Below are 21353 nucleotides of genomic sequence, written 5' to 3'. Positions count from 1 at the left end.
GAAAGAGACTAGAGAGAATAAAGAGATTAGAGAGACTAGAAAGAGACTAGAGACTAGAGAGAATAAAGAGATTAGAGAGACTAGAAAGAAACCAGAGAGAAAAAAGAGACTAGAGAGACTAGAAAGAGACTAGAGAGAATAAAGAGATTAGAGAGACTAGAAAGAGACTAGAGAGAATAAAGAGATTAGAGAGACTAGAAAGAGACTAGAGACTAGAGAGAATAAAGAGATTAGAGAGACTAGAAAGAGACTAGAGAGAATAAAGAGATTAGAGAGACTAGAAAGAGACTAGAGAGAATAAAGAGATTAGAGAGACTAGAAAGAGACTAGAGAGAATAAAGAGACTAGAGAGACTAGAAAGAGACTAGAGAGAATAAAGAGATTAGAGAGACTAGAAAGAGACTAGAGAGAATAAAGAGATTAGAGAGACTAGAAAGAGACTAGAGACTAGAGAGAATAAAGAGATTAGAGAGACTAGAAAGAGACTAGAGAGAATAAAGAGATTAGAGAGACTAGAAAGAGACTAGAGACTAGAGAGAATAAAGAGATTAGAGAGACTAGAAAGAGACTAGAGAGAATAAAGAGATTAGAAAGACTAGAAAGAGACTAGAGAGAATAAAGAGATTAGAGAGACTAGAAAGAGACTAGAGAGAATAAAGAGATTAGAGAGACTAGAAAGAGACTAGAGACTAGAGAGAATAAAGAGATTAGAGAGACTAGAAAGCGACTAGAGAGAATAAAGAGATTAGAGAGACTAGAAAGAGACTAGAGACTAGAGAGAATAAAGAGATTAGAGAACTAGAAAGAGACTAGAGAGAATAAAGAGATTAGAGGGACTAGAAAGAGACTAGAGAGAATAAAGAGATTAGAGAGACTAGAAAGAGACTAGAGACTAGAGAGAATAAAGAGATTAGAGAGACTAGAAAGAGACTAGAGAGAATAAAGAGATTAGAGAGACTAGAAAGAGACTAGAGACTAGAGAGAATAAAGAGATTAGAGAGACTAGAAAGAGACTAGAGACTAGAGAGAATAAAGAGATTAGAGAGACTAGAAAGAGACTAGAGAGAATAAAGAGATTAAGAGACTAGAAAGAGACTAGAGACTAGACAGAATAAAGAGATTAGAGAGACTAGAAAGAGACTAGAGAGAATAAAGAGATTAGAGAGACTAGAAAGAGACTAGAGAGAATAAAGAGATTAGAGAGACTAGAAAGAGACTAGAGATATACTTGAGAGATTACAGGAAGACGATCCAGTGATTCTGAGAACAGAATTGATGGTTTCTAACAGCCACTATAAACCACACCCCCAAACTCACACAGGAAGCTCTATCTGAGATCAACTTGAGACAGAGAAAGTGAGTGAGAGAGAGAGAGAGAGAGAGAGAGAGCGAGAGCGAGAGAGAGAGGCAGACCGAGACAGAGAGCGAGAAAGGTAGACAGAGGCAGACAGAGGCAGAGAGCGAGAGAGAGAGAGAGCGCTAGGGAGCGAAAGAGCGAGAGAGAGAGAGCTAGGGAGCGAAAGAGCGAGAGAGAGAGAGAGAGAGCTAGGGAGCGAAAGAGCGAGAGAGAGAAAGCTAGGGAGCGAAAGAGCGAGAGAGAGCCGCACACAGTACACACTGATAGAAACAGAGAGAAAGAGGTTGAAAGTGAGACATTGAGACAGTGTAGTGCTAAATGATTTAAATGTAAATGTAAATGTAGTGATACTGATTGGAAGAAAAGAAGAAGAACGGAGTAACAGACTGACACAAAGTTAGACCAGGAGGGCAGAGAGATAGACAGAGAGAGAGACAGATAGAGAGGCAACATGTGTCTGGTGTGATAAATTCTACTCTTTCCCTCTAAATAGACTGGGAGACGAACCTTGAGGACAGGCTGAGGTGAGATACAACACTAGCAACTATACCATTACGTGTGTGTGTGTGTGTGTGTGTGTGTGTGTGTGTGTGTGTGTGTGTGTGTGTGTGTGTGTGTGTGTGTGTGTGTGTGTGTGTGTGTGTGTGTGTGTGTGTGTGTGTGTGTGTGTGTGTGTGTGGTGGGGGATAACGGACTGCTTTAGCTGTATAGTCATGCCTCAGGGAGTAGTCAGGTGTAGTCAGGGTGTAGTCAGGTGTAGTCAGGTGTAGACAGGGTGTGGTCAGGGTGTAGTCCAGTATGGTCAGGGTGTGGTCAGGGTGTAGTCAGGGTGTAGTCCAGGGTGTAGTCAGGTCAGGGTGTAGATGGTCAGGGTGTGGTCAGGGTGTAGTCCAGTGTAGTCCAGTCTGGTATGGTCAGGGTGTAGTCAGGGTGTAGTCAGGTATGGTCAAGGTGTAGTCAGGGTGTGGTCAGGGTGTAGTCTGGTATGGTCAGGGTGTGGTCAGGGTGTAGTCCAGTATGGTCAAGGTGTAGTCAGGGTGTGGTCAGGGTGTAGTCTGGTATGGTCAGGGTGTAGTCAGGGTGTGGTCAGGTATGGTCAAGGTGTAGTCAGGGTGTGGTCAGGGTGTAGTCTGGTATGGTCAAGGTGTAGTCAGGGTGTGGTCAGGGTGTAGTCAGGTGTAGACAGGGTGTTGTCAAGGTGGAGTCAGGGTGTAGTCAGGTATGGTCAGGGTGTAGTCAGGTATAGTTATGCCTCGGGGTGAGGTCAGGTATATTCGGGGTGTAGTCAGGTGTAGGCAGGGTGTAGTCAGGTAAAATCAAGGTGTAGTCAGGTATAGTCGTGTCACAGGGTGTAGTCATGACTCAGGGTGTAGTCAGGTATAGTCAGGGCGTAGTCAGGTTAAATCAGGGTGTAGTCAGGTATGGTCATGCCTCAGGGTGTAGTTAGGTATTTTCAGGGTGTATCCAGGTGTAGTCAGGGAGTAGACCTGTATAATCAGGGTGTAGTCAGGTATAGTCATGCCTCAGGGTGTAATCAGGTGTAGTCAGGTATAATCATTCCTTGGGGTGTAGTCAGGGTGTAATCAGGTGTAGTCAGGTGTAGTCATGCCTCAGGGTGTAATCAGGTATAGTCATGCCTCAGGGTGTAGTCAGGTGTAGTCATGCCGCAGGATGTAATCAGGATGCAGTCGGGTATAGTCAGGGTGTAGTCAGGTGTACATATGCCTCAGGGTGTAGTTAGGTGTAGTCAGGATGTAGTTAGGTGTAGTCAGGATGTGGTCGGTATAGTCAGGGTGTTGTCGGGTGTAGTTTAGGTGTAGTCAGAGTAGTCAGGTGTAGACAGGGTGTAATCAGGTGTAGTCAGGTGTAGTCAGGATGTAGTTAGGTGTAGTCAGGATGCGGTCAGTATAGTCAGGGTGTAGTCGGGTGTAGTCAGGGTGTAGTCAGGGTATAGTCCGTTGTAGTCATGGCGAAGGGTGTAGTCAGGATGCAGCCGGGTATAGTCAGGGTGTAGTCAGGTAGAATCAAGGTGTAGTCAGGTATAGTCGTGTCACAGGGTGTAGTCATGACTCAGGGTGTAGTCAGGTATAGTCGTGTCACAGGGTGTAGTCATGACTCAGGGTGTAGTCAGGTATAGTCAGGGCGTAGTCAGGTTAAATCAGGGTGTAGTCAGGTATGGTCATGCCTCAGGGTGTAGTTAGGTATTTTCAGGGTGTATCCAGGTGTAGTCAGGGAGTAGACCTGTATAATCAGGGTGTAGTCAGGTATAGTCATGCCTCAGGGTGTAGTCAGGTGTAGTCATGCCTCAGGGTGTAATCAGGTGTAGTCAGGTATAATCATTCCTCGGGGTGTAGTCAGGGTGTAATCAGGTGTAGTCAGGTGTAGTCATGCCTCAGGGTGTAATCAGGTATAGTCATGCCTCAGGGTGTAGTCAGGTGTAGTCATGCCTCAGGATGTAATCAGGATGCAGTCGGGTATAGTCAGGGTGTAGTCAGGTGTACATATGCCTCAGGGTGTAGTTAGGTGTAGTCAGGATGTAGTTAGGTGTAGTCAGGATGTGGTCGGTATAGTCAGGGTGTTGTCGGGTGTAGTTTAGGTGTAGTCAGAGTAGTCAGGTGTAGACAGGGTGTAATCAGGTGTAGTCAGGTGTAGTCAGGATGTAGTTAGGTGTAGTCAGGATGCGGTCAGTATAGTCAGGGTGTAGTCGGGTGTAGTCAGGGTGTAGTCAGGGTATAGTCTGTTGTAGTCATGGTGAAGGGTGTAGTCAGGATGCAGCCGGGTATAGTCAGGGTGTAGTCAGGTATAGTCAGGGTGTAGTCAGGTGTAGTCAGGGTGTTGTCAAGTGTAGTCATGCCTTAGGGTGTAGTCCGGTGTAGTCATGACTCATTGTATAGTCAGGGTACAGTCAGGTGTAGTCAGGGTGTAGTCAGGTTTAGTAATGCCTTAGGGTATAGTCAGGTGTAGTCAGGGTGTAGTCAGGGTGTTGTCAGGTGTAGTCATGCCTTAGGGTGTAGTCCAGTGTAGTCATGACTCATCGTGTAGTCAGGGTACAGTCAGGTGTAGTCAGGGTGTAGTCAGGTTTAGTAATGCCTTGAGGTGTAGTCAGGTGTTGTCAGGTGTAGTCATGACTCAGGGTTTAGGCAGGTGTAGTCAGGGTGTAGTCATGCCTCAAGGTGTAGACCTGTGTAGTCCGGTAGAGTCAGGGTGTAGTCAGGTGTAGTTATGCCTCAAGGTGTAGTCCTGTGTAGTCAGGTATAGTCATGCCTCAGGGTTTAGTCAGGGGGTGATTAGGGTGTAGGCAGGGTAGGTCTCATGTATTCCTCACTGGTTGGAATGTCTGATAAGTAGAGGTGTGTGTGTGTGTGTGTGTGTGTGTGTGTGTGTTGTGTGTGTGTGTGTGTGTGTGTGTGTGTGTGTGTGTGTGTGTGTGTGTGTGTGTGTGTGTGTGTGTGTGTGTGTGTGTGTGTGTGTGTGTGTGTGTGTGTGTGTGTGTGTGTGTGTGTGTGTGTGTGTGTGTGTGTGTGTGTGTGTGTTTAGTATGGTCAAAGAGTTGAACGAGGGGAACTTTAGCAGTGTAGTGTCAGGACATCACTTTTCTGCATTGAGAATGGGAGGTTGTCCTCTCTCTCACACACACACACACTTGGCAGTAGTTGGTCCAGGCAGGGCCAGCAGACAGACATCACTAGTCTTCAGAGAGATGAGTCAGGGGGAAGAGTTTCCACTCAGTACAGGGGTGTGTGTGTGTGTGTGTGTGTGTGTGTGTGTGTGTGTGTGTGTGTGTGTGTGTGTGTGTGTGTGTGTGTGTGTGTGTGTGTGTGTGTGTGTGTGTGTGTGTGTGTGTGTGTGTGTGTGTGTGTGTGTGTGTGTGTGTGTGTGTCAGGTCACCCATGATACAAGTCAGTATTCGACGTCCATCCATGTCTGAGGACGTCAGACAACCGGCCACTAGGGGAAACAGTGAATGCTGTTGTTACCTTCATGTAGGTTTCGGTTTTGCTAGAGTGTTGTGGACAGGGATGACATTTGGGAGAAAGCATTTACCTTCGATTCAAAAAGTTACATGTTTGAATCCCAAGCTGATCTTATAGTTACACTTTGGTATTTGACGTGATTGGACGAAAATGCATTTTGACCCATTAATTCCATGTGGTTACAGAGTTAAAACAGAAACAAATGTAAGGGTTACGTTTAGGTATTAAATCATAGTGGATAAGGTTAGGTATTCATTCAGAGTGGTTAAGGTTAGGTATTCATTCAGAGTGGATAAGGTTAGGTATTCATTCAGAGTGGATAAGGTTAGGTATTCATTCAGAGTGGATAAGGTTAGGTATTCATTCAGAGTGGTTAAGGTTAGGTATTCATTCAGAGTGGTTAAGGTTAGGTATTCATTCAGAGTGGATAAGGTTAGGTATTCATTCAGAGTGGATAAGGTTAGGTATTCATTCAGAGTGGATAAGGTTAGGTATTCATTCAGAGTGGATAAGGTTAGGTATTCATTCAGAGTGGATAAGGTTAGGTATTCATTCAGAGTGGTTAAGGTTAGGTATTCATTCAGAGTGGTTAAGGTTAGGTATTCATTCAGAGTGGATAAGGTTAGGTATTCATTCAGAGTGGATAAGGTTAGGTATTCATTCAGAGTGGATAAGGTTAGGTATTCATTCAGAGTGGATAAGGTTAGGTATTCATTCAGAGTGGATAAGGTTAGGTATTCATTCAGAGTGGATAAGGTTAGGTATTCATTCAGAGTGGATAAGGTTAGGTATTAAATCATAGTGGTTAAGGTTAGGTATTCATTCAGAGTGGATAAGGTTAGGTATTCATTCAGAGTGGATAAGGTTAGGTATTCATTCAGAGTGGATAAGGTTAGGTATTCATTCAGAGTGGATAAGGTTAGGTATTCATTCAGAGTGGATAAGGTTAGGTATTCATTCAGAGTGGATAAGGTTAGGTATTCATTCAGAGTGGTTAAGGTTAGGTATTCATTCAGAGTGGATAAGGTTAGGTATTCATTCAGAGTGGATAAGGTTAGGTATTCATTCAGAGTGGATAAGGTTAGGTATTAAATCATAGTGGTTAAGGTTAGGTATTCATTCAGAGTGGATAAGGTTAGGTATTCATTCAGAGTGGATAAGGTTAGGTATTCATTCAGAGTGGATAAGGTTAGGTATTCATTCAGAGTGGATAAGGTTAGGTATTCATTCAGAGTGGATAAGGTTAGGTATTCATTCAGAGTGGATAAGGTTAGGTATTCATTCAGAGTGGAGTATTCATTGGATAAGGTTAGGTATTCATTCAGAGTGGATAAGGTTAGGTATTCATTCAGAGTGGATAAGGTTAGGTATTCATTCAGAGTGGATAAGGTTAGGTATTCATTCAGAGTGGATAAGGTTAGGTATTCATTCAGAGTGGATAAGGTTAGGTATTCATTCAGAGTGGATAAGGTTAGGTATTAAATCATAGTGGATAAGGTTAGGTATTCATTCAGAGTGGATAAGTGTAGGTATTCATTCAGAGTGGATAAGGTTAGGTATTCATTCAGAGTGGATAAGGTTAGGTATTCATTCAGAGTGGATAAGGTTAGGTATTCATTCAGAGTGGATAAGGTTAGGTATTCATTCAGAGTGGATAAGGTTAGGTATTCATTCAGAGTGGATAAGGTTAGGTATTCATTCAGAGTGGATAAGGTTAGGTATTCATTCAGAGTGGATAAGGTTAGGTATTCATTCAGAGTGGATAAGGTTAGGTATTCATTCAGAGTGGATAAGGTTAGGTATTCATTCAGAGTGGATAAGGTTAGGTATTCATTCAGAGTGGATAAGGTTAGGTATTCATTCAGAGTGGATAAGGTTAGGTATTCATTCAGAGTGGATAAGGTTAGGTATTCATTCAGAGTGGATAAGGTTAGGTATTCATTCAGAGTGGATAAGGTTAGGTATTCATTCAGAGTGGATAAGGTTAGGTATTCATTCAGAGTGGATAAGGTTAGGTATTCATTCAGAGTGGATAAGGTTAGGTATTCATTCAGAGTGGATAAGGTTAGGTATTCATTCAGAGTGGATAAGGTTAGGTATTCATTCAGAGTGGTTAAGGTTAGGTATTCATTCAGAGTGGATAAGGTTAGGTATTCATTCAGAGTGGATAAGGTTAGGTATTCATTCAGAGTGGATAAGGTTAGGTATTCATTCAGAGTGGATAAGGTTAGGTATTCATTCAGAGTGGATAAGGTTAGGTATTCATTCAGAGTGGATAAGGTTAGGTATTAAATCATAGTGGTTAAGGTTAGGTATTCATTCAGAGTGGATAAGGTTAGGTATTCATTCAGAGTGGATAAGGTTAGGTATTCATTCAGAGTGGATAAGGTTAGGTATTCATTCAGAGTGGATAAGGTTAGGTATTAAATCATAGTGGATAAGGTTAGGTATTCATTCAGAGTGGATAAGGTTAGGTATTAAATCATAGTGGATAAGGTTAGGTATTCATTCAGAGTGGATAAGGTTAGGTATTAAATCATAGTGGATAAGGTTAGGTATTCATTCAGAGTGGATAAGGTTAGGTATTAAATCATAGTGGTTAAGGTTAGGTATTCATTCAGAGTGGATAAGGTTAGGTATTCATTCAGAGTGGATAAGGTTAGGTATTCATTCAGAGTGGATAAGGTTAGGTATTCATTCAGAGTGGATAAGGTTAGGTATTCATTCAGAGTGGTTAAGGTTAGGTATTCATTCAGAGTGGATAAGGTTAGGTATTCATTCAGAGTGGATAAGGTTAGGTATTCATTCAGAGTGGATAAGGTTAGGTATTCATTCAGAGTGGATAAGGTTAGGTATTCATTCAGAGTGGATAAGGTTAGGTATTCATTCAGAGTGGATAAGGTTAGGTATTCATTCAGAGTGGATAAGGTTAGGTATTCATTCAGAGTGGATAAGGTTAGGTATTCATTCAGAGTGGATAAGGTTAGGTATTCATTCAGAGTGGATAAGGTTAGGTATTCATTCAGAGTGGATAAGGTTAGGTATTCATTCAGAGTGGATAAGGTTAGGTATTCATTCAGAGTGGTTAAGGTTAGGTATTCATTCAGAGTGGATAAGGTTAGGTATTCATTCAGAGTGGATAAGGTTAGGTATTCATTCAGAGTGGATAAGGTTAGGTATTCATTCAGAGTGGATAAGGTTAGGTATTCATTCAGAGTGGATAAGGTTAGGTATTCATTCAGAGTGGATAAGGTTAGGTATTCATTCAGAGTGGATAAGGTTAGGTATTCATTCAGAGTGGATAAGGTTAGGTATTCATTCAGAGTGGATAAGGTTAGGTATTCATTCAGAGTGGATAAGGTTAGGTATTCATTCAGAGTGGATAAGGTTAGGTATTCATTCAGAGTGGATAAGGTTAGGTATTCATTCAGAGTGGATAAGGTTAGGTATTCATTCAGAGTGGATAAGGTTAGGTATTCATTCAGAGTGGATAAGGTTAGGTATTCATTCAGAGTGGATAAGGTTAGGTATTCATTCAGAGTGGATAAGGTTAGGTATTCATTCAGAGTGGATAAGGTTAGGTATTCATTCAGAGTGGATAAGGTTAGGTATTCATTCAGAGTGGATAAGTGTAGGTATTCATTCAGAGTGGATAAGGTTAGGTATTCATTCAGAGTGGATAAGTGTAGGTATTAATTTTGAGTGGTTAAGGTTTGAGGAAAGCATAAACCTAAATAAACATTTTTAAATGCGCTGTTTCCATTCAGTATCATCAAGAAGTCTCCCTTCTTGCTAGAAATGTGAAAACTGCTGTGTTGCAGTGGACTAAGCAGCATGCTCTTGTTTTGAGCATTGTGGGTTAAATCCCAGAAACGCTGAATCAGCTCCACCACGCACTGGGTCGAAGGTCACCAGAGGAGAGGAGAGAAAGAGAGAGTGAGAGAGCAGCAGAGAGAGGAGAGAGAGAGAGAGAGAGAGAGGGAGAAGTGCTCTGAGATTATTAGAGATGTAAGAAGCAGGGAAGAGAGGAGCTGGGACAGGGAACATGGTTAAAGGAGAGGGGAGCAGAGTGGACGAGGACAGAGGGGAGTATTTGTGCAAATATTTGAGAAATGTTAATGACTTTATGTGGAGAATAGACAGAGGTTAGACAGACCGATAGACATTGGCTAGATAACTGGCCAATTATAGAGGGGGGAGAGATGACAGTAGTCTGGACAGTGTTTGTCACGAACGTTTGTATAGACGGACCAAGGCGCAGTGTATGTTGAGTTCCACATAATATTTAATAGTGAAACTTAGCAAAATAAACAATAAACAAACAAACGAAACAACAAATCGTGACAACAGAGGTGCTACATACACATACTCAAAACATAAACAATATCCCATAACCCACAGGTGGAAAAAATTTGACTTTAGTATGATCTCCAATTAGAGACAACGATAGCCAGCTGCCTGTAATTGTGAATCATACCAAAACCCCAACATAGAAAAAACAACCTAGAACCCCACAAAGAAAATATAAACTAGACTAAACCCCCAGTCACGCCCTGACCTACTCCACCATAGAAAATAAAGGCTCTTTATGGTCAGGACGTGACAGTAACCACCCCCCACCCCCCCCAAGGTGCGTACTCCGGCCACAAAACCTGAAACCAAAAGGGAGCGTTAGGGGGGGTGGGGTGTCTAGTGTCGGTGGCGGCTCTGGTGCGGGACAAAGAACCTGCTCATCCTGCAGATCCAGCCATGGACCCAGGCTGAACACTGTGCCCGGGCTGGACCTAGGTGCAGAAAAAGACTCCTGCCATGAAGCGGGACTAGACGCTGTGTCTAGAATGGGCATCGGGGCAGAGGAACACTCCTGTCTTGGAGCTGGACTGGACGCCGTGCCTGGATTGGGCACCTGTGCAGAGGAAGGCTCCTGCCATGGGGCTGGACTGGATGCCGTGCCTGGACTGGACATCGGCGCAGAGGAAAGCTCCTGCCATGGGGCAGTACGTTCCGGACCGTTGACCATCTCTGGAGGTTCAGGACCGTGGACCGTAGTTGGAGGTTCTGGACTGTGAAACGCTGCCGGAAGCTCTTGACTGGGAACTGTCGCCGGAAGCTCTTAATATATAATAATAATATAATAATATATAATAATATATGCCATTTAGCAGACGCTTTTATCCAAAGCGACTTACAGTCATGTGTGCATACATTCTACATATGGGTGGTCTCGGGAATCGAACCCACTACCCTGGCATTACAAGCGCCATGCTCTACCAACTGAGCTACAGAAGGACCGGGAACTGTCGCCGGAAGCTCTGGACTGGGAACTGTCGCCGGAAGCTCTTGACTGGGAACTGTCGCCGGAAGCTCTGGACTGGGAACTGTCGATGGAAGCTCTGGACTAGGAACTGTCGCCGGAAGCCCTGTACTGGGGATCGTCGCAGGAAGCCTGGTATGTGGGGCCGGTACTGGTGATACCAGACTGGTGACACGCACCTCAGCGTGAGCACAAGTAGCAGGCACAGGGCGTACTGGACTGGGGAGGCGCACTGGAGGCCTGATCCGTGGGGCCACTACAGGTGGTATCGGACTGGTGACACTCATTTCAGGGGGAGTGCGGGGAGAAGGAACAGGACATACTGGACTAGGGACACGCACTTCATGGAAAGTGCGAGGATCAGGCACAGGACGCACCGTGCTGTGGAGACGTACTGGAGACCTGGTGCGCATAGCCGGCATCAATGGTACCAGCTTGATGACACACCTCGCCCGGCAAGTGTGAGGAGCTGGCACAGGACGTACTGGGCTGTGAAGACGCACTGGAGACCTGGTGCGTATAGCCGGCACACATTGTACCGGAACGATGACACTCTCATCAAAGCGAGTGCGGAGAGCTGGCACAGGTGGCATCGGATGGCTAACACGCTCCTCAGGGAGACTGTCTTGCCTCTCCAGCCAAACCAAACCAACAGCTCTCTCTCATCACTCTCCTCAACTTTCGCCAACCACTCCTCGCTCAATCTATCCCAATATTCCTCCTCGGTATCTGACTCACCCCTGACCACCCGTGTGCCTCCCCTCCCCCAGAAAATGTGGGCTGTCTTTTGGGCTTGCGTCATGGCCGCACCTCTATAGCAGGTGGTGGTGAGGACAGCCCAGTACATCACTGGGGCCCAGCTCCATGACATCCAGGACCTCTATATCAGGTGGTGGTTAGGACAGCCCAGTACATCACTGGGGCCCAGCTCCCTGACATCCAGGACCTCTATATCAGGTGGTGGTGAGGACAGCCCAGTACATCACTGGGGCCCAGCTCCCTGACATCCAGGACCTCTCTATGCAGGTGGTGGTGAGGACAGCCCAGTACATCACTGGGATCCATCTCCCTGACATCCAGGTCCTCTATAGCAGGTGGTGGTGAGCACAGCCCAGTACATCACTGGGGCCCAGCTCCATGACATCCAGGACCTCTATATCAAGTGGTGGTGCAGACAGCCCAGTACATCGCTGGGGCCCAGCTCCCTGACATCCAGGACGTCTATAGCAGGTGGTGGTGAGGACAGCCCAGTACATCACTGGGGCCCAGCTCCCTGACATCCAGGACCTCTATATCAGGTGGTGGTGAGGACAGCCCAGTACATCACTGGGGCCCAGCTCCCTGACATCCAGGACCTCTATATCAGGTGGTGGTGCAGACAGCCCAGTATATCACTGGGGCCCAGCTCCATGACATCCAGGACCTCTATATCAAGTGGTGGTGCAGACAGCCCAGTACATCACTGGGGCCCAGCTCCCTGACATCCAGGACCTCTGTATCAGGTGGTGGTGAGGACAGCCCAGTACATCACTGGGGCCCAGCTCCCTGACATCCAGGACCTCTATATCAGGTGGTGGTTAGGACAGCCCAGTACATCACTGGGGCCCAGCTCCCTGACATCCAGGACCTCTATATCAGGTGGTGGTGAGGACAGCCCAGTACATCACTGGGGCCCAGCTCCCTGACATCCAGGACCTCTATAGCAGGTGGTGGTGAGGACAGCCCAGTACATCACTGGGGCCCAGCTCCCTGACATCCAGGACCTCTATATCAGAGGGTGGTGATTAGAATTCTAGATTTTGCACATTGTTAATATGGTATTAGAACTGACCCTGGAACTGACCCTATACAGTATATAGATTATGCACATTGTTAGTATGGTATTAGAACTGACCCTGGAACTGACCCTATACAGTATATAGATTCTGCACATTGTTAATATGGTATTAGAACTGACCCTGGAACTGCCCCTATACAGTATATAGACTCTTACTTTCTCCTGTTCTCTAATTTATCTTTATTTCTCCTGTGTTTTGTTCTACCTTGATATTTTTAATACTATTGATATTGATTACTGCATTATTGGCGTTACAGCCTGCAATAAAGGTATTTCAATGTAGCATGTGACTTTAAACATGCTACTGTGGTACTGGTACACTGTGTATATAGCCTAGTTATCATTACTCAGTACTGGTACCCTGAGTATATAGACTAGTTATCATTACTCAGTACTCACCCTCTGTAAGGGACTCAACACTCGCCCTCTGTAAGGGACTCAACACTCGCCCTCTGTAAGGGACTCCACCCTCACCCTCTGTAAGGGACTCAACCCTCACTCTCTGTATGGGACTCAACACTCACCCTCTGTAAGGGACTAAACTCTCACCCTCTGTAAGGGACTCAACCCTCAACTCAACCTCACCCTCTGACTCAACCCTCAATGTAAGTGACTAAGGACTCAACCCTCACCCTCTGTAACCCTCGCCCTCTGGGACTCAACAACCCTCACCCTCTGTAAGGGACTCAACCCTCGCCCTCCGTAAGGACTCAACCCTCGCCCTCTGTAAGGACTCAACCCTCACCCTCTGTAAGGGACTAAACTCTCACCGTCTGTAAGGGACTCAACTCTCACCCTATGAAAGGACTCCACCCTCACCCTCTGTAAGGGTCTGAAACCCTCACCCTATGTAAGGGAACTCCCCCCTGAAATGGACAAAAATGAATGGGAAGTCATTGGCACTGGACAAACCATATACACGGTGTCCAATACCACTCAATTTGGCATTGTTTAGTGTAAAGTTCATTGCAAATGCCATATGGCACTGGCCAGGTGTAACACTTTAAAAATCCAACAGGTGACGAGCGCGCTCCACCGTGGTTTTTCATATTGCAAATGCAACCCAAGTCAACATCCAAAAGCAACATTTTGAAAAAGTGCATTTTTTTTCCATAACCTAGCAACCCCTTAAAAAAGTGCTTTCTGGACCGTTTTTCAAAATTCTTTCGATTTTTTTGTCAATTACACATGTGTAAGAACTGTATGAATATACTTTTGTCGTATTTTATTATCATAATTTTTATTTACTTTTTTACTTGTGCATTTGTCCATTTGCAATATGATTTCATAGGAAGTCAAAAGTCACCCTTTTTGGGGCCAAATGCCATAAGAAATTTGACATGCTCAAAAATACTACAGAAATGCAAAATTGACTGGCCTGATGAACACAGGATGGCCTGGCAGTGATAGTTGCTCCTTTCCATCGCTCGTTGTGTTGACTTCATCATGTCCATTTTGTGATGTTTTTTCACTGTTGAATCATATTGCAAGTGCACGTGCATTTGCAATATGGTTGAATGGGCATTTACCATAAGAAATTTGACATGCTCAAAAATCCTGCAGAAATGCTAAATTGACTGGCCTGATGAACACAGGATGGTCTGGCAGTGATAGTTGCACCTTTCCATCACTCGTTGTGTTGACTTCATTATGTCCATTTGTTTATGTTTTCTTACTTTTGCAAAGTCACTGTGCATTGCAATATGGTTCAATGGGCAGGTACCATCACGAATTTGTCATGCTATAAAAATCCTGCAGGAATGCAAAATTGACTGGCCCGATGAACTCGGGATGGCTGGGCAGTGATTCTGGTTCATCTCAATTGCTCGTTAGGGTTGATTTCAGAATGTCACTTTGGTGATGGTACCTGTCACTTTGGTGATGGTACTGTTTAAACATATTGCAAATGTACAAGAGTCACCAGCAAGTCACCGTCCATCAGTCAATTAGATATCATTCTGACACCAAACTAATACAAACTGACACCAAATCCACTTTTTCCAACTCGTTTAGTAGCCAACTATCACATACTTCAGAGCTGGCCCAAAATTCACAACGGCTTCGGTTCAAACCATAAAAAAAACATAAAACACATAGTTACGTTCTAGCTGCGGGTCCATTTCTTATGTTATGTGTAGGCCTAGCTGAGGCGACCCCGAATCCCAAGTTTTGGCTCGATCGGTCATTTGGTGTCCGAGCAAAACCCTAATTGGTGCTGAAAATCCACTTTTTTCTATGACTTGCTATGGGGTCCTTGAATGAGCTATCGGACAGAAACGTTGGGGTCTGTCTATATGGGCCGCGACGGTCACAATGCACCTAGTCTTTGCGACTCATTTCTAAATGTCGTAATTTTCGTGATGCAAAAATGAATTGAAGTCATTGCAAATGTACGAGGCTGTTTCTCGGTCCGAGAACCTTCTAGAGCCACGTAACTCACCACGCACTATCGACCTGAGGTCTAGAACAGGATTCTAAAGTTTCGGAACACTAGGTCTGACGGTTCTTTTAAAGTTCCAACAAGGTTAACTAATTGTGTGTGACCCCTGAACAGGCAGTTAACCCACTGTTCCCAGGCCGTCATTGAAAATAAGAATGTGTTCTTAACTGACTTGCCTGGTTAAATAAAGGTAAAATAAAATTTTAAAATGCAGGGAGTGTATGTCTCTACGCACCCCAATACGTCCCTCCTTACAAGTTGTGTGTCTGTGTGATTTAGTTTTCCTTTGAAATTTTATGGGAAAAATGACAGATTTACAGTTCATGGGGGTTGCCTAATCACACATATGAAGTTTTGGACAGATCTGACTTTTTTAACCCTTCGAAACAGCTCCTGAGACACCAATTATGGCACTTCCGGTTGGCACAGGAAGCTATAAGTCAACACATATCCTCATTGGGGTATGCTTTTACAGAATCCTGAGTTTAAAGTCTTTACGTTAAGAATTGACTGATTTGAACAGGGTTGAATGAACTATGTCTATCAAACTGCAGGCAGGGTATGGATATACACTTTTAGGGTGATTTTAACCGCTTCCGGTTGGTCCAGGAAGCTTAGAATCAACACAGGTAGACCTCATACTGGCCTGATGGACTGTTACCAAAGACAGGTTCATATGGCATTCATAACCCATATAGGCTTCAGGTTGAATTTAGGGGTGCAGGCAATGTATTCCTATGGGGAGAGAAGTCAATGCAAACTCTTTGAAGTAAACACCTTCTTTTAACTATTAAGGGTTAATGCCACACGGTCAAGGTTAGGCTTACACAGATCGGGAGGACCTTAGGAACGTACCTGAGGTCAAATTGTGCTTCTCACCCTAACGGTTCTCTCTCTGTCACCCAAATGCAAATGACGTTGTGGGGCAGGTTTCATTTTGGGCCTACTTTTCTAATGGTCGCTGAGCTTAGACCGAGCGAGCTACGGTCAAGTGGGATATCTCGTTGAACTCGGCACGGCCTAGAGATTATGGTAATGCCATTGCCTGCTCTCTGTGTCTTTAGGCACCGCACATTTCACTCCATCCTTGCTGTGTGTGTGTTTGAGAGCTTTTCTTTGACATCTGTTGGGAGAAATGACTGATTTACAGTTCATGAGGTTTACCTAGTCACACATATGAAGTTTAGGAAAGATGTGACTTTTTTAACCCTTCAAAACAGACAGTGTGACCCAATTAAAGGCACTTCCGGTTGGCACAGGAAGCTATAGGTAAACACATGTCTTGACTGAGGTAGCCTCTTACAGAATCCTGAGTTTTAAGTCTTTAAGTTAAGAATTGACTCATCTACACAGGGTTGAATGTAGTCATTTTCACCTTTGAAGGTTATGTACATCAAAACACTTTTTGGGTCAATTTAACCACTTCCGGTTGCTCCAGGAAGCTTAGAATCGACACAGGTAGACCTCATAGTGGTCTGATGGCCTGTCATAGAAGACAGGTTCATAAGGCATTCATAACCCACATAGGCTTCAGGTTGAATTTAGAGGTGCAGGCAATGTATTCCTATGGGGAGAGAAGTCAATGCAAACTGTTTGATGTAAACACCTTCTTTTAACTGGTAAGGGTTAATGCCACACGGTCAAGGTTAGGCTTGCACAGATCGGGAGGACCTTAGGAACGTACCTCAGGTCAAATTGTGCTTCTCACCCTAACAGTTCTCTCACTGTCACCCAAAACAAATTACATTTAGGGCTGGGCTTCATTTTGGGCCTACTTTTCTAATGGTCGCTGCGCTTAGACCGAGCGAGCTACAGTCAAGCGGGATATCTCGTTGAACTCGGCACGGCCTAGAGAATATGGAAATGCCATTGCAGGCTCTGTGTGTCTTTAAGCACCGCACTTTGTCACTCCATCCTTGCTGTGTGTGTGTTTCTGTGTGTGTGTGTGTGTGTGTGTGTGTGTGTGTGTGTGTGTGTGTGTGTGTGTGTGTGTGTGTGTGTGTGTGTGTGTGTGTGTGTGTGTGTGTGTGTGTGTGTGTGTGTGTGTGTGTGTGTGTGTGTGTGTGTGTGTGTGTGTGTGTGTGTGTGTGTGTGACAGAGAGCTTTTCTTTGACATCTGTTGGTAGAAATGACTGACTTACAGTTTATGGGGGTTGCCTAATCACACATATGAAGTTTTGAAAAGATCTGACCTTTTTAACCCTTGAAAACTGCCACTGTGACACCATTTAAGGCATTTAAGGCCATTTAAACTGATATCCTGATTGGGGTATGCCTTTACAGAATCCTGAGTTTTAAGTCTTTACGTTAAGAACTGAGTTAATTACAGAGGGTTTGGTAAGTGTGTGTTATTTCAGAAAATCATAGAAAATCACAGAAATCTCGCAGAGCTCCGCAGCACACTTTAAAAAGATTCGTATGAACACCCTGCAATTGCATCTGTAACCGTTGAAAAAAAACACCTATCTTTGAACATCACCAATCTGTCATTGTACGATTTTTCTTAAATGACGATAGATAAATGGCTGGTTCTATTTTTATTGACACCGGAGGCTCCTTGACTTTGACGTGAAGTGGAGAAATAATTTCTCTATTTTCATTTTGGACCTTTAATCCCAGATAAATGGCCATAACTCAAAAACCGTTGAGGCCTACATTTACATTTACATTTAAGTCATTTAGCAGACGCTCTTATCCAGAGCGACTTACAAATTGGTGCATTCACCTTATGACATCCAGTGGAACAGTCACTTTACAATAGTGCATCTAAATCTTAAGGGGGGGTGAGAGGGATTACTTATCCTATCCTAGGTATTCCTTAAAGAGGTGGGGTTTCAGGTGTCTCCGGAAGGTGGTGATTGACTCCGCTGTCCTGGCGTCGTGAGGGAGTTTGTTCCACCATTGGGGGGCCAGAGCAGCGAACAGTTTTGACTGGGCTGAGCGGGAGCTGTACTTCCTCAGTGGTAGGGAGGCGAGCAGGCCAGAGGTGGATGAACGCAGTGCCCTTGTTTGGGTGTAGGGCCTGATCAGAGCCTGGAGGTACTGAGGTGCCGTTCCCCTCACAGCTCCGTAGGCAAGCACCATGGTCTTGTAGTGGATGCGAGCTTCAACTGGAAGCCAGTGGAGAGAACGGAGGAGCGGGGTGACGTGAGAGAACTTGGGAAGGTTGAACACCAGACGGGCTGCGGCGTTCTGGATGAGTTGAAGGGGTTTAATGGCACAGGCAGGGAGCCCAGCCAACAGCGAGTTGCAGTAATCCAGACGGGAGATGACAAGTGCCTGGATTAGGACCTGCGCCGCTTCCTGTGTGAGGCAGGGTCGTACTCTGCGGATGTTGTAGAGCATGAACCTACAGGAACGGGCCACCGCCTTGATGTTGGTTGAGAACGACAGGGTGTTGTCCAGGATCACGCCAAGGTTCTTGGCGCTCTGGGAGGAGGACACAATGGAGTTGTCAACCGTGATGGCGAGATCATGGAACGGGCAGTCCTTCCCCGGGAGGAAGAGCAGCTCCGTCTTGCCGAGGTTCAGCTTGAGGTGGTGATCCGTCATCCACACTGATATGTCTGCCAGACATGCAGAGATGCGATTCGCCACCTGGTCATCAGAAGGGGGAAAGGAGAAGATTAATTGTGTGTCGTCTGCATAGCAATGATAGGAGAGACCATGTGAGGTTATGACAGAGCCAAGTGACTTGGTGTATAGCGAGAATAGGAGAGGGCCAAGAACAGAGCCCTGGGGGACACCAGTGGTGAGAGCGTGTGGTGAGGAGACAGATTCTCGCCACGCCACCTGGTAGGAGCGACCTGTCAGGTAGGACGCAATCCAAGCATGGGCCGCGCCGGAGATGCCCAACTCGGAGAGGGTGGAGAGGAGGATCTGATGGTTCACAGTATCGAAGGCAGCCGATAGATCTAGAAGGATGAGAGCAGAGGAGAGAGAGTTAGCTTTAGCAGTGCGGAGCGCCTCCGTGATACAGAGGAGAGCAGTCTCAGTTGAATGACTAGTCTTGAAACCTGACTGATTTGGATCAAGAAGGTCATTCAGAGAGAGATAGCGGGAGAGCTGGCCAAGGACGGCACGTTCAAGAGTTTTGGAGAGAAAAGAAAGAAGGGATACTGGTCTGTAATTGTTGACATCGGAGGGATCGAGTGTAGGTTTTTTCAGAAGGGGTGCAACTCTCGCTCTCTTGAAGACGGAAGGGACGTAGCCAGCGGTCAGGGATGAGTTGATGAGCGAGGTGAGGTAAGGGAGAAGGTCTCCGGAAATGGTCTGGAGAAGAGAGGAGGGGATAGGGTCAAGCGGGCAGGTTGTTGGGCGGCCGGCCATCACAAGACGCGAGATTTCATCTGGAGAGAGAGGGGAGAAAGAGGTCAGAGCACAGGGTAGGGCAGTGTGAGCAGAACCAGTGGTGTCGTTTGACTTAGCAAACGAGGATCGGATGTCGTCGACCTTCTTTTCAAAATGGTTGACGAAGTCATCTGCAGAGAGGGAGGAGGGGGGGGAGGATTCAAGAGGGAGGAGAAGGTGGCAAAGAGCTTCCTAGGGTTAGAGGCAGATGCTTGGAATTTAGCGTGGTAGAAAGTGGCTTTAGCAGCAGAGACAGAGGAGGAAAATGTAGAGAGGAGGGAGTGAAAGGATGCCAGGTCCGCAGGGAGGCGAGTTTTCCTCCATTTCCGCTCGGCTGCCCGGAGCCCTGTTCTGTGAGCTCGCAATGAGTCATCGAGCCACGGAGCGGGAGGGGAGGACCGAGCCGGCCTGGAGGATAGGGGACATAGAGAGTCAAAGGATGCAGAGAGGGAGGAGAGGAGGGTTGAGGAGGCAGAATCAGGAGATAGGTTGGAGAAGGTTTGAGCAGAGGGAAGAGATGATAGGATGGAAGAGGAGAGAGTAGCGGGGGAGAGAGAGCGAAGGTTGGGACGGCGCGATACCATCCGAGTAGGGGCAGTGTGGGAGGTGTTGGATGAGAGCGAGAGGGAAAAGGATACAAGGTAGTGGTCGGAGACTTGGAGGGGAGTTGCAATGAGGTTAGTGGAAGAACAGCATCTAGTAAAGATGAGGTCGAGCGTATTACCTGCCTTGTGAGTAGGGGAGGAAGGTGAGAGGGTGAGGTCAAAAGAGGAGAGAAGTGGAAAGAAGGAGGCAGAGAGGAATGAGTCAAAGGTAGACGTGGGGAGGTTAAAGTCGCCCAGAACTGTGAGAGGTGAGCCGTCCTCAGGAAAGGAGCTTATCAAGGCATCAAGCTCATTGATGAACTCTCCGAGGGAACCTGGAGGGCGATAAATGATAAGGATGTTAAGCTTGAAAGGGCTGGTAACTGTGACAGCATGGAATTCAAAGGAGGCGATAGACAGATGGGTAAGGGGAGAAAGAGAGAATGACCACTTGGGAGAGATGAGGATCCCGGTGCCACCACCCCGCTGACCAGAAGCTCTCGGGGTGTGCGAGAACACGTGGGCGGACGAAGAGAGAGCAGTAGGAGTAGCAGTGTTGTCTGTGGTGATCCATGTTTCCGTCAGTGCCAAGAAGTCGAGGGACTGGAGGGAGGCATAGGCTGAGATGAACTCTGCCTTGTTGACCGCAGATTGGCAGTTCCAGAGGCTACCGGAGACCTGGAACTCCACGTGGGTCGTGCGCGCTGGGACCACCAGAGTAGGGTGGCCGCGGCCACGCGGTGTGGAGCGTTTGTATGGTCTGTGCAGAGAGGAGAGAACAGGGATAAACAGACACATAGTTGACAGGCTACAGAAGAGGCTACGCTAATGCAAAGGAGATTGGAATGACAAGTGGACTACACGTCTCGAATGTTCAGAAAGTTAAGCTACGTAGCAAGAATCTTATTGACTAAAATGATTAAAATGATACAGTACTGCTGAAGTAGGCTAGCTGGCAGTGGGTGCGTTGTTGATACTACACTAATCAAGTCGTTCCGTTGAGTGTAATAGTTTCTGCAGTGTTGCTATTCGGGGGCTAGCTGGCTAGCTAGCAGTGTTGTTTACGTTACGTTGCGTTAAAAGAACGACAATAGCTGGCTAGCGAACCTAGAAAATCGCTCTAGACTACACAATTATCTTTGATACAAAGACGGCTATGTAGCTAGCTATGTAGCTAGCTACGATCAAACAAATCAAACCGTTGTACTGTAATGAAATGACTAGACGCCATCTTGTTCGGGGCCAACTGCCCATTATTCCAAACATACGCTCACCGAGTTTCGGCTTCGAAATATTTTCCGTTTTCGAGATAAGGCCCCGTCGTGATTCGTGATGTTTTGTCCAATAGCAATATGATTGCTTATGCCCTCTTGTGGGATTTTCCGGGACAGCGGAAAAATGACCAAAATCTGATTATTTTATAAAACGGAAGCCGAATGTCCGACAAAGTTCATTTGATGACTTCCCGGTAGGTCCGGCCCTGCCGCTCGGACCGAC

At 45.8% G+C, this 21353-nt stretch overlaps 1 protein-coding gene across 1 annotated transcript in view; it reads left to right on the top strand.

Moving 5' to 3' along the window:
- Positions 1–1516: 1516 nt before the first annotated feature.
- gpr174 (G protein-coupled receptor 174) overlaps positions 1517–21353 on the top strand; it is a 67962-nt gene continuing 48125 nt past the window's right edge. The window contains exon 1 of the mRNA XM_046296272.1: positions 1517–1881. The gene's annotated coding sequence lies outside the window, so the exon portion shown is untranslated. The remainder of the gene's footprint in view (positions 1882–21353) is intronic.

This window comes from Oncorhynchus gorbuscha, linkage group LG13 (genome assembly GCF_021184085.1).
Source record: "Oncorhynchus gorbuscha isolate QuinsamMale2020 ecotype Even-year linkage group LG13, OgorEven_v1.0, whole genome shotgun sequence".
NCBI classification, from domain to species: Eukaryota; Metazoa; Chordata; class Actinopteri; order Salmoniformes; family Salmonidae; genus Oncorhynchus; species Oncorhynchus gorbuscha.
Note: the sequence above shows the minus strand (reverse complement) of the source record. Positions and strands in the feature narration are given on the sequence as shown.